Source organism: Ursus maritimus, unplaced genomic scaffold, assembly GCF_017311325.1.
Source record: "Ursus maritimus isolate PB19 unplaced genomic scaffold, ASM1731132v1 scaffold_17, whole genome shotgun sequence".
Lineage (NCBI taxonomy): Eukaryota > Metazoa > Chordata > Mammalia > Carnivora > Ursidae > Ursus > Ursus maritimus.
Genome location: NW_024424119.1, coordinates 871,671 through 883,320, shown reverse-complemented (window position 1 = coordinate 883,320; position 11,650 = coordinate 871,671). Strand labels below are relative to the sequence as shown.

Below are 11,650 nucleotides of genomic sequence, written 5' to 3'. Positions count from 1 at the left end.
CAAATATCTGAAATGTGGAAGGGAGAGGAGTAAAAAGTGAGTTCAAAATTAAGTGACCATCAGTTTAATGTAGACTCTCTATGCCAAAGATGTTATATATGAGCTGAATGGTAACCACAAATCGAACAACAGTAACGGATATGCAAAATGTAGAGAGTAAGGAATCCAAGTATATCACTAAAGAAAACCAGCAAACCATGAAAGAAAGAGAAGAAATGATCAGAGAAAAACTACAAAACAACCACGAAACAAGTAACAAAATGGCAATAAATACATATAATAATTACTCTGAATTGAAATGGATTAAATGCTTCGGTCAAAAGATGTAGGGTGACAGAGTGGATAAAAAAAACAAAAACCCATCTATATGTTGTCTACAAGAGACTCATTCCAGACCTAAAGATTCCTGCAGGTTGAAAGCGAGGGGATGGAGAAATATTTATCATGCAAGTGAATGTCAAAAGAAAGCTGAGTAGCAATACTTGTATCAGACAAAATAGACTTTATTTTTTTTAAAGATTTTATTTATTTATTTGACAGAGAGAGAGACAGCCAGTGAGAGAGGGAACACAAGCAGGGGGAGTGGGAGAGGAAGAAGCAGGCTCCCAACAGAGGAGCCTGATGCGGGGCTTGATCCCAGGACTCTGGGATCACGCCCTGAGCCGAAGGCAGAGGCTTAAGGACTGAGCCACCCAGGCGCCCCACAAGATAGACTTTAAAAACAAAGTTTGTAAAAAGAGACAAAGAAGGACACTGTATAATAATAAAGGGAACAATCTAACAAGAAGATGTAACAATTGTAAATATTTATGCACCCAACATGGAAACATCCAAATACGAAAAATAATTAATAAGAAACATAAAGGAACTATTGATAATAGTACAATAATAGTAGGGGACTTTTTTTTTTTTTAAATGATTTTTTATTATATCGTGTTAGTCACCATACAGTACATCCCCGGATTCCGATGTAAAGTTCGATGCTTCATTAGTTGCGTATAACACCCAGTGCACCATGCAATACGTGCTCTCCTTACTACCCATCACCAGTCTATCCCAATCCCCCACCCCCCTCCCCTCTGAGGCCCTCAGTTTGTTTCTCATAGTCCATAGTCTCTCGTGTTTCATTCCCCCTTCTGATTACCCCCCCTTTCTTTATCCCTTTCTTCCCCTACCGATCATCCTAGTTCTTATGTTCCATAGATGAGAGAAATCATATGATAGTTGTCTTTCTCTGCTTGACTTATTTCACTTAGCATTATCTCCTCCAGTACCATCCCTGTTGCAGCAAATGTTGAGAATTCGTTCTTTCTGATAGCTGAGTAATATTCCATTGTATATATGGACCACAACTTCTTAATCCAGTCATCTGTTGAAGGGCATCTCTGCTTCTTCCACGATTTAGCTATTGTGGACAATGCTGCTGTGAACATTGGGGTGCCTATGGCCCTTTTCTTTACTATGTCTGTATCTTTGGGGTAAACACCCAGTAGTGCAATGGCTGGGTCATAGGGTAGCTCAATTTTTAACTTTTTAAGGGACCCCCACACTGTTTTCCAGAGTGGCTGTACTAACTTGGATTCCCACCAACAATGTAGGAGGGATATACCCTTTCTCCACATCCTCTCCAACAATTGTTGTTTCTTGCCTTGTCAATTTTTGCCATTCTAACTGGCGAAAGGTGGTATCTCAGTGTGGTTTTGATTTGAATTTCCCGGATGGCTAATGATTTTGAACATTTTTTCATGTGTCTGTTAGCCATTTGTATGTCTTCATTGGAAAAGTGTCTGTCCATATCTTCTGCCCATTTTTTGATTTGTTTATTTGTTTCTCGTGTATTGAGTTTGAGAAGTTCTTTGTAGATCTTGGATACCAGTCCTTTATCTGTAGTGTCCTTTGCAAATATATTCTCCCATTCCGTGGGCTGCCTCTTAGTTTTTTTGACTGTTTCCTTGCCTGTGCAGAAGCTTTTTATCTTGATGAAGTCCCATAAGTTCATTTTATCTTTTGTTTCTCTTGCCTTTGGAGATGTGTCATGAAAAAGGTTGCTTTGGCCGATGTCGTAGAGGTTGCTGCCTATGTTCTCCTCTAGAATTTTGATGGATTCCTGTCTCACATCGAGGTCTTTCATCCATTTGGAGTTGATCTTTGTGTATGGTGTGAGAGAGTGGTCAAGTTTCATTCTTTTGCATGTAGCTGTCCAATTTTCCCAGCACCATTTATTGAAGAGACTGTCTTTTTCCCACCAGATATTTTTTCCTGCTTTATCAAAGATTAGTTGCCCAAAGAGCCGAGGGACCATTTCTGGGTTCTCTATTCTGTTCCATTGGTCTATGTGTCTGTTTTTGTGCCAGTACCATGCTGTCTTTGTGATCACAGCTTTGTAGTACAGCTCGAAATCCGGCATTGTGATGCCCCCAGCTTTGTTTTTCCTTTTCAACAGTTCCTTGGAGATTCGGGGCCTTTTCTGTTTCCATACAAATTTAAGGACTGTTTGTTCCAGTTCTTTGAAAAATGTCCTTGGTATTTTGATCGGGATAGCATTGAAAGTGTAGATTGCTCTGGGTAGCATGGACATTTTAACTATGTTAATTCTTCCGATCCATGAGCATGGAATATCTTTCCATCTTTTTATGTCTTCCTCAATGTCTTTCAAGAGTGATTTATAGTTTCTAGAATATAGGTCCTTTACGTCTCTGGTTAAGTTAATTCCAAGGTAACGTATGGTTTTTGGTGCTATTGTAAATGGGATGGATTCCCTAATTTCTCTTTCTTCGGTCTCGTTATTCGTGTATAGAAATGCAACTGATTTCTGAGCATTGATTTTGTATCCCGCCACGTTACTGAATTGCTCTATAACTTCTAATAGTTTGGGAGTGGCTTCTTTTGGGTTTTCCATATAGAGTATCATGTCATCTGCAAAGAGAGACATTTTGACTTCTTCTTTGCCAATTTGAATACCTTTGATCCCTTTTTGTCGTCTGATTGCTGTTGCAAGGACTTCTAGTACTATGTTGAATAATAGTGGCGAGAGTGGGCATCCTTGTCGAGTTCCTGATCTTAAGGGAAAGGCTTCCAGCTTTTCCCCATTGAGAATAATATTTGCAGTAGGCTTTTCATAGATGGCTTTTATGAGATTGAGAAATGTACCTTCTATTCCTACACTCTGAAGGGTTTTAATCAGGAAAGGATGCTGTATTTTGTCAAATGCTTTTTCGGCATCGATTGAGAGGATCATATGGTTCCTGAGTCTTTTCTTGTTGATATGATGTATCACGCTGATTGATTTGCGAATATTGAACCACGCTTGCATCCCAGGTATGAATCCCACTTGATCATGATGGATAATCCTTTTAATGTACTGTTGGATTCTATTAGCAAGGATCTTGTTGAGGATTTTGGCGTCCATATTCATTAGGGAAATCGGTCTGTAATTCTCCTTTTTGAGGGGGTCTTTGCCTGGTTTGGGGATCAAGGTAATATTGGCCTCATAGAATGAGTTTGGTAGCTTTCCTTCTGTTTCTATTTTTTGAAATAGCTTTAGGAGAATAGGTATTATTTCTTCTTTGAATGTTTGGTAGAATTCCCCAGGAAAACCGTCCGGGCCTGGAGTTTTGTTATTTGGAAGGTTCTCTATCACTGACTCAATTTCTTCATAATGAATTGGCCTGTTTAAGAAATCAATTTCTTCCTGTTTCAGTCTTGGTAGTTTATAGGTTTCCAGGAAGGATTCCATCTCTTCCAGATTGCTTAGTTTATTGGCATATAGCTGTTGATAAAAATTTCTAATAATCCTTCCAATTTCAATGGTGTTGGTCGTGACCTCTCCTTTTTCATTCATAATTTTAATAATTTGGGTCCTTTCTCTTTTCTTTTGGATAAGTCTTGCCAGTGGTCTGTCAATTTTATTGATTCTCTCAAAGAACCAGCTTCTAGTCCTGTTGATCTGCTCTACTGTACTTCTGGTTTCTAATTCATTGATTTCTGCTCTAATTTTGGTCACTGCTTCCTCGTGAGTGGATTAGGCCTGTCCTGTTGCTGTTCTAGCTTCTTGAGGTGAGAATATAAAAGCTGCATTTTAGATTTTTCTATTCTTTTGAGTGAGGCTTGGATGGCTATGTATTTCCCCCTTAGGACTGCCTTTGCAGTATCCCATAGGTTTTGGACCGTTGTGTTTTCATTCTCGTTGGTCTCCATAAATTGTTTAAATTGATTTTTGGTTTCCTGGTTTATCGAGTCATTCCTGAGCAGGATGGTTCTTAGTCTCCAAGTGTTTGAGTTTCTTCCAAAATTTTCCTTGTGGTTGAATTCCAATTTCAGAGCGTTGTGGTCTGAGAATATGCAGGTAATTTCAATCTTTTGGTATTGGTTGAGACCTGTTTTGTGTCCCAGAACATGGTCTATTCTTGAGAATGTTCCATGGGCATTAGAATAGAATGAGTATTCTTTGGTTCTGGGGTGTAGTGTTCTATATATATCTATGAGGTCCAACTCGTCGAGTATGGCATTCAAAGCCTTTGATTCTTTGCTTAGTTTTTGCCAGGGTGTTCTGTCTATTTCTGATAGTGGAGTGTTGAGGTCCCAGTAGGGGACTTTAACACTCCACTTACACTGATGGACAGATCATCCAAACAGAAAATCAGCTAGGAAACAGTGGCTATGAATGACACACTGGACCAGATAGATTTAACAGAACATTCAGAACATTCCATCCTAAAAAAGCAGAATACACATTCTTTTCAAGTACACAAGGAATATTCTCCAAAGCAGATCACATATTAGGCCATAGAACAGCCTCAATAAATACAAAAAGAGCAAGGTCATACCATGAACCTTTTCTGACCACAACACTATGAAACTAGAAATCATCCACAATAAAAAAATCTGGAAAGACCACAAATACATGGAGGTTAAGTAACATGCTATTAAACAGTGAATGGGTCAACAAGGAAATTTAAAAAAAAAATAAATTGAAAAATACATGGAAACAAATGAAAGTGAAAACACAACAGTCCAAAACCTTTGGCAGCAAAAGTGGTTCTAAGAGGGAAGTTTATAGCAATACATGCATACTATAAGAATCAAGAAAAATCTCAAACAACCTAAACTTACACCTAAACAACCATGAAAAAGAAAAACAAACAAAACCCAAACCAGCAGAAGGAAGGAAATAATAAAGATCAGAGCAGAAACAAATGATATAGAAACTATGAAAAAAACAAATAGAACAGATTAAACCAGGAGTTGGTTCTTTGAAAAGATCAACAAAATTGATAAAGCTCTAGCCAGACTCATCAAAAAAAGAAGTGAAGGGGAAATCACGACCAATATCACAGAAATATAAACAGTCATAAGAGAATAATCATGAAAACTATATGCCAACAAATTAGACAACCTAGAAGAAATAGATAAATGGATAAATTCCTGGAAATATATAACCTACCGAAACTGAAGAAGGAAAAAATAGAAAATTTGAACAGACTGATTACCAGTGAGGAGATTGAATCAGTAATCAAAAAACTCCCAAAAAAAGAAAGTGCAGGACCAGATGGCTTCACAGTCAAATTCTACAAACATTAAAAGAAGAGATAATACCTTTTCTACTCAAACTATTCCAAAAAATAGAAGAAGGATATCTTCCAAATTTATTTTATGAAGCCATTATCACCCTGTTAACAAAACCAGATGAAAACACCACACACAAAAGAGAGAGAGAGAGAGAGAGAGAGAGAGAACTACAAGCCAATATCTCTGATGAACGTGGATGCAAAAATCTTCAACAAAATTCTAGCAAACAGAATCCAACAATATGTTTTAAAAAATTATTCAGCACAATTAAGTGGGATTATTCCTGGAATGCAAGGGTGGTTCAATATTCACAAATCAATGTGATATATTGCATCCATAAAGAGAAGAGATAAAAACCATATGAGGTGGTTCAATATTCACAAATCAATGTGATATATTGCATCCATAAAGAGAAGAGATAAAAACCATATGATCATTTCAGTAAATGAAGAAAAAGCATTTTACAAAGCACAACATCCATTAATGATAAAAGCTCTAAACAGTGTAGGTTTAGAGAAAACATACCTCAAAATAATAAAGGCTATATGCCAAAAACCCACAGCTAAATTCATACTCAATGGTGAAAACACGAGAGCTTTCCCCGGAAGGTCAGGAACAAGACAAGGATGTCCAGTCTCACCACTTTTATTCAACATAGTACTGGAAGTCCTAGCCACAGCAGTTAGACAACAAAAAGAAATAAAAGGCATCCAAATCGATAAGAAAGAAGTAAAACTTTCACTATTTGCAGATTACATGATACCAAATGTAGAAAACCCTAAAGACGCCACCAAAAATCTATTAGAACTGATAAATGAATGCAGTAAGGCCCCAAGATACAAAATTAATGCACAGAAATCTGTTCCATTTCTATATGCTAACAATGAAGTAGCAGAAAGAGAAATAAGAAAACAACCCTATTTTATAATTGCACCTAAAATAATAAAATACATAGGAATAAACCTAATCACAGAAACGAAAGACTTGTACTCTATAAACTGTAAAACACTGATGAAAGAAATTGAAGATGACACAAAGAAATGGAAAGACATTCCATGTTTATGCGTTGCAAGAACAAATATTGTTAAAATGTCTGTACTACGCAAAGCAATCTACACATTTAATGCCATCCCTATAAAAATACTAACAGCATTTTTCAGAGAACTATAACAAAAAAATCCTAAAATTTATATGGAACCACAAAAGACCCTGAATAGCCAAAGCGATTTTGAAAAAGAAAAGAGAGCTGCATGTATCACAATTCCAGACTTCAAGTTATATCACAAAACTGTAGTAATCAAAACAGTGTGGTACTGGCACAAAAGTAGACACATAGATCAATAGAAGAGAATAGAAAACCCAGAAATCAATCCACAATTATATGGTCACTTAATCTTTGACAAAGCAGGAAAGAATATTCAATGGGAAAAGGACAGTCTCTTCAACAAATGATGTTGGGAAAACTGGACAACTACATGCAATGAATGAAACTGGAACACTTTTCTCTCACCATATACAAAAATAAACTGAAAATGGGTTAAGACCTAAATGTGAGACCTGAAACCATAAAAATCCTAGAAGAGAGCACAGGTGGTAATGTCTCTGACATTGGCTATAGCAATATCTTTCTAGATATGTCTCCTGAGGCAAGGGAAATACCAGCAAAAATAAACTATTTGGATTACATTGAAATAAAAAGCTTCTGCACAGTGAAGGAGACAGTCAACAAAACTAAAAGGCAACCTACCGAATGGGAGAAGATATTTGCAAATGACAGATCTGATGAAGGGTTAGTATCCAAAATAGAACTAATATAACTCAACACCCAAAAACCAAGTAATCCAAAAAAAAGAAATGGGCAGAAGAAATTAACAGACTTTTCTCCAAAGAAGACATCCGGATGGCCAACAGACACATGAAAAAATGCTTATCATCAGGGAAATGCAAGTCAAAACCACAATAAGATATTAACACCTGTCAGAATGGCTAAAATCAGAAACACAAGAAACAAAAAGTGTTGGCAAGGATGTGAAGAAAAAGGAACCCTCATAGAGTGTTGGTGTGAATGAACACTGGTGCAGCCACTGTGAAAAACAGTATAGAGTTTCCTCAAAAAGTTAAAAATAGAACTCTTCTAATATCCAGGAATTACACTACTGGTTATCTACCAAAAAAATACAAAAACACTAATTCAAAGGGATAGATGCATTCCTATGTTTATAGCAGTATTATTTATGGTAGCCAAATTATGGAAGTAGACTAAGTGTCCATCGAAGAAGAGGTGATACACAAACACACACACACACACACACGCACACACACACATGCACACGTACACACAGACAGACACAATGGAACATTATTCAGCCATAAAAAAGAATGAAATCTTGCCATTTGTAATGACATGGATGGAGCTAGAGAGTATAATGATAAATGAAATAAGTCAGTCAGGGAAAGACAAATACCATATGGTTTCACTCATGTGGAATTCATGAAATAAAACAAACGAACAAAGGAATAAAGGAGGGGGGAGAGACACAAATCAAGAAACAGACTCTTAACTATAGAGAACAAACTGATGGTTACCAGAATGAGATGGGTGAGGGATGGGTGAAATAGGTGATAGGGATTAAGGAGTGCACTCGTGATGATGCTGGGTGATTTATAGAATTGAATCACTATACTGGACACCTGAAACTAATATTGCACTGTGTGCTAACTAACTGGAATAAAAAGAAAAGAAAAAAGGAAAAATGGAGATAAACAGAGGATAGTGTCAACAAAAAAAAAATGGCAGGAAGGGCATCAAAGTCTCTCATAAACAATTTTCGCAAGACCTAATATTATCTGGGACCTTGAGAGAGAAAATGTGGACAAACTGAATTCAGTCTTGCTGAGCGTATGGAAGGCATTGCAAAGGGAGGGCAGTTTGCTCCTTGAAGGAAGGCTGAGAAGATCTGGGTGTGTTGCTGAGTGCCCCTCCACTAGCAGAGGAGTTTCAGGGATGAATACCCCCTACCCCAAAAGAATAGGGGTTGGGCCAAAGTTGTCCTCTAGTGCATGCAGTGGGGGGCAACCAGAGGCGTGATGTTGAATCGGCCATTGGTTGGTCTCTCACTAACAGACTGTAATAGCTCTAATGGACACTGGAGCTGGGTGTACACTTGTTTACGGAGGCTCCTCAAAATTTTAGAAAGAAATAAAAGCTATTGGTGATTGTGGGGGGCAAATTATCAAGCTCATACAGACTCTTCTCTACCTAGAGAATTTGCATATTTAAGTAGTGAAACCCATAGTTGTGGGTCATGCAAAATGGGAATCTGTACAGCTACCATACCCAAAGAGTAATAAACGTAAAGCAATATAAGCTACTTGAGGGGCATAACAAGATTATGACCACAATTAGAGAATTAGAAAACATGGGGATAAGGAGGCCTGCCCAAAGCCCATTGAATAGTCTTGTTTGGCCTGTAAAGAAATCTAATGGGACCTGGGGAATGGCAAGATTATAGGGAACTCAATAAAATTACTCTGCCCATCCAAATATGGTCTTATTGTTAGAAAAAAATTACAGCATCTTTAAGATGTCTCATTATGTACTGGACTTGTCTAACACCTTTTTCAGCATTCTATGAGGACTTGAATCTAAGACTAGTCCACCTTCACATGGAATGAGAGACAATGGACCTTTCACGCATTGCCCCAAGAGTATCTCCATAGTCCCACAGTTTTTCAATGGATGGTAGCCAGAGATTTGGAAAAATGGATATTGCCAGAGGAGATGGTGCTTTCTCATTATCTAGATGATGTTATGCTAACTTGTGATGATTCATCCTCCTTGTCTCAAGCAACCGTGTCATTACAGGCATACGTAAAGTCACAAGGATGGGAGGTAAATACTAACAAGATCCAAGGGCCAGATTTGTCAGTATAGTTCCTGGGTGTCATCTGGTTGGGTAAAACAAAAGCGATGCTGGAGGGAGTAATTGATAAAATACAAACCTTCCTAATTCCTAAAATGGTAAAGAGATTATAGACTTTTGTTAGTTTATTGGGTTACTGGAGACCTTTTATTCCCCAACTAGTACAGATGCCTGGGTTAAGAGGAGAAGCCAATGGGTTTGGGGTGCTAACCAACAAGAGGCTTTCTTAAAGGCAAAAATCGTAGTATAACAAGTACAGGCCCTGGGGATATTAATGCCAGATGTGAGTTGTGAATTAGCTGTAAATTCATATCCAGAAGGGTTTGGCTGGGGCTTATGGCAATGACGGAATGGGAGACAAATCCCGTTAGGATTCTGGTCTCAGTTATGGAAGGGAACAGAAACCCGTTATATAGTTTCATTGAGAAACAGCTATTAGCTGTATATCTTACACTGCAGCAACAGAAGGACTGACTGCCTACCTGCCTGTGTGGATACGAACCCCTCAGCTGGTAGGAAGATGGATTAAGGATATGTTAAGCAAACCTAACCGGACTTATGCCCAGGTAAGCACCTTACAGAAATGGCACACTAACTCACGAACTTCACTTGTTAGTAGGGCCAGTCACACACATCGACCCGCCCAAATTCCGGAAGTCAAGGACATTATTCCTCCTGTCCTACAAGTAAAGGAATGGGTAGGCTTGCCTCCGGTGGACACATGTACACTAATGGCAGTTGTTAGGGAAACTATCCTGTTTGGCGTTCCTCTGGCATCTGACTGGATTCTGATGTACTTTGGTTCAAAGAAGACACTAAACAAAGTAGTGACTGGGCAGAATTGAGAGTAGTGTGGATTGTGTTGGTGCATGAGCCCATGCCCATCCATTTGGCCACTGACAGCTGGGCAGTATGGAAAGTGTTAACAACATGGATATTGTAGTGGCACAAAGAAGCCTGGGTTTTATTAAACAGATCCTGTGGGGAGCAGAACTATGGAAAGGTATTTGTGAAGTATGCACTAAGCCTGATGCAGCCATCCAAGTATGGCCCGTGTTTGCTCACTCCCCGTTCACACTACCAGGTAATTATGAGGCAGACATTCTAGCCCAGGCACAAGCCCTTCTACTAGAGGAAATGTTGACCACATCTGATGTAGCAGAATGTGTCCAATGTAAATGAGAACACTGGAGTCCCAAAACCACCCAGGAAATAGTAAAAAGATTGCATTTGTCTTCAAAATATTCCAGTTGAGAAGCTGCTGACAAGGACTTCCCCCATTGCCACCTCAGGTGATGACTGTTGTGCCGTATGCTAGGCATACTGGGTGGACTACAAGCCCTGTTTCTCACTGGGAAATAGACTATAGAGGCTCTTTGCAGTATCAGAAGGGCACAAATATGCACTAACCTATGTGGACACATCCACGGGACTTATACAAACCTTTGCCCATAGAAGAGCTAACCAGGCTGCAACTATAAAGGGATTAACAAAAGTAGAGGGCATGTACAAACACCGACTCAGATAGGTAGTGACCGAGGGACACATTTTACCAGCCGTGAGGTCCAAGAATGGGCAGAGCCTGGGATATATTATGGACTTTCTACCTGCCATCCAGTCCCAGTGCTGTAGGCCTAATTGAAAGGGTGAATGGACTAATAAAAAACACATCAAAGACTTTGTCACCAGAAGTTTCCTCCAAAGGATGGTCTCTGAGACTAACAGAGGCAATTCAACTCCTTAATGCCATGTCTATAGCAGGACAGACATCAGCATATGACACCTAACCAACAACATCCTTGCAGCTCTGGTGCTAGTGTTGCAGGTATTGTCAGGAGGTCTGAGGCCTATCTGAGAAGAGGGATTTCATTGTGCGATTGCTATAAGACCTCCCAGCTGGTAAGACTTTAGTTCATTGGGAATTGGGTTGGAGTGCCTCCCCACACAGGTAGCTTGGTGTCCTAATCCCTTGGAGCCAAGGACTCACATCTGATATTACTCTTAACCCCTGGTTCTACATTGGTCAGGACACAACACATATACAAATAACTGCTTCTGAATCTCTGACACTTAGTATGGAGGTAGGGTTGTTAGTATGGGGGCCACCTGAGATACCTATGTACAATATAGACACATCCTCTAATAATACTAAGGGACAA

The 11,650-nt window shown here is 38.9% G+C and overlaps 1 long non-coding RNA gene across 4 annotated transcripts in view; it reads left to right on the top strand.

Moving 5' to 3' along the window:
- LOC121103062 overlaps nt 1-11,650 on the top strand; it is a 52,425-nt gene that overhangs the window by 24,600 nt on the left and 16,175 nt on the right. For all 4 annotated transcript variants that reach the window (XR_005835177.1, XR_005835175.1, XR_005835176.1 and 1 more), the window contains exon 2: nt 9,951-10,057. This is a non-coding gene — a long non-coding RNA (uncharacterized LOC121103062). The remainder of the gene's footprint in view (nt 1-9,950; nt 10,058-11,650) is intronic.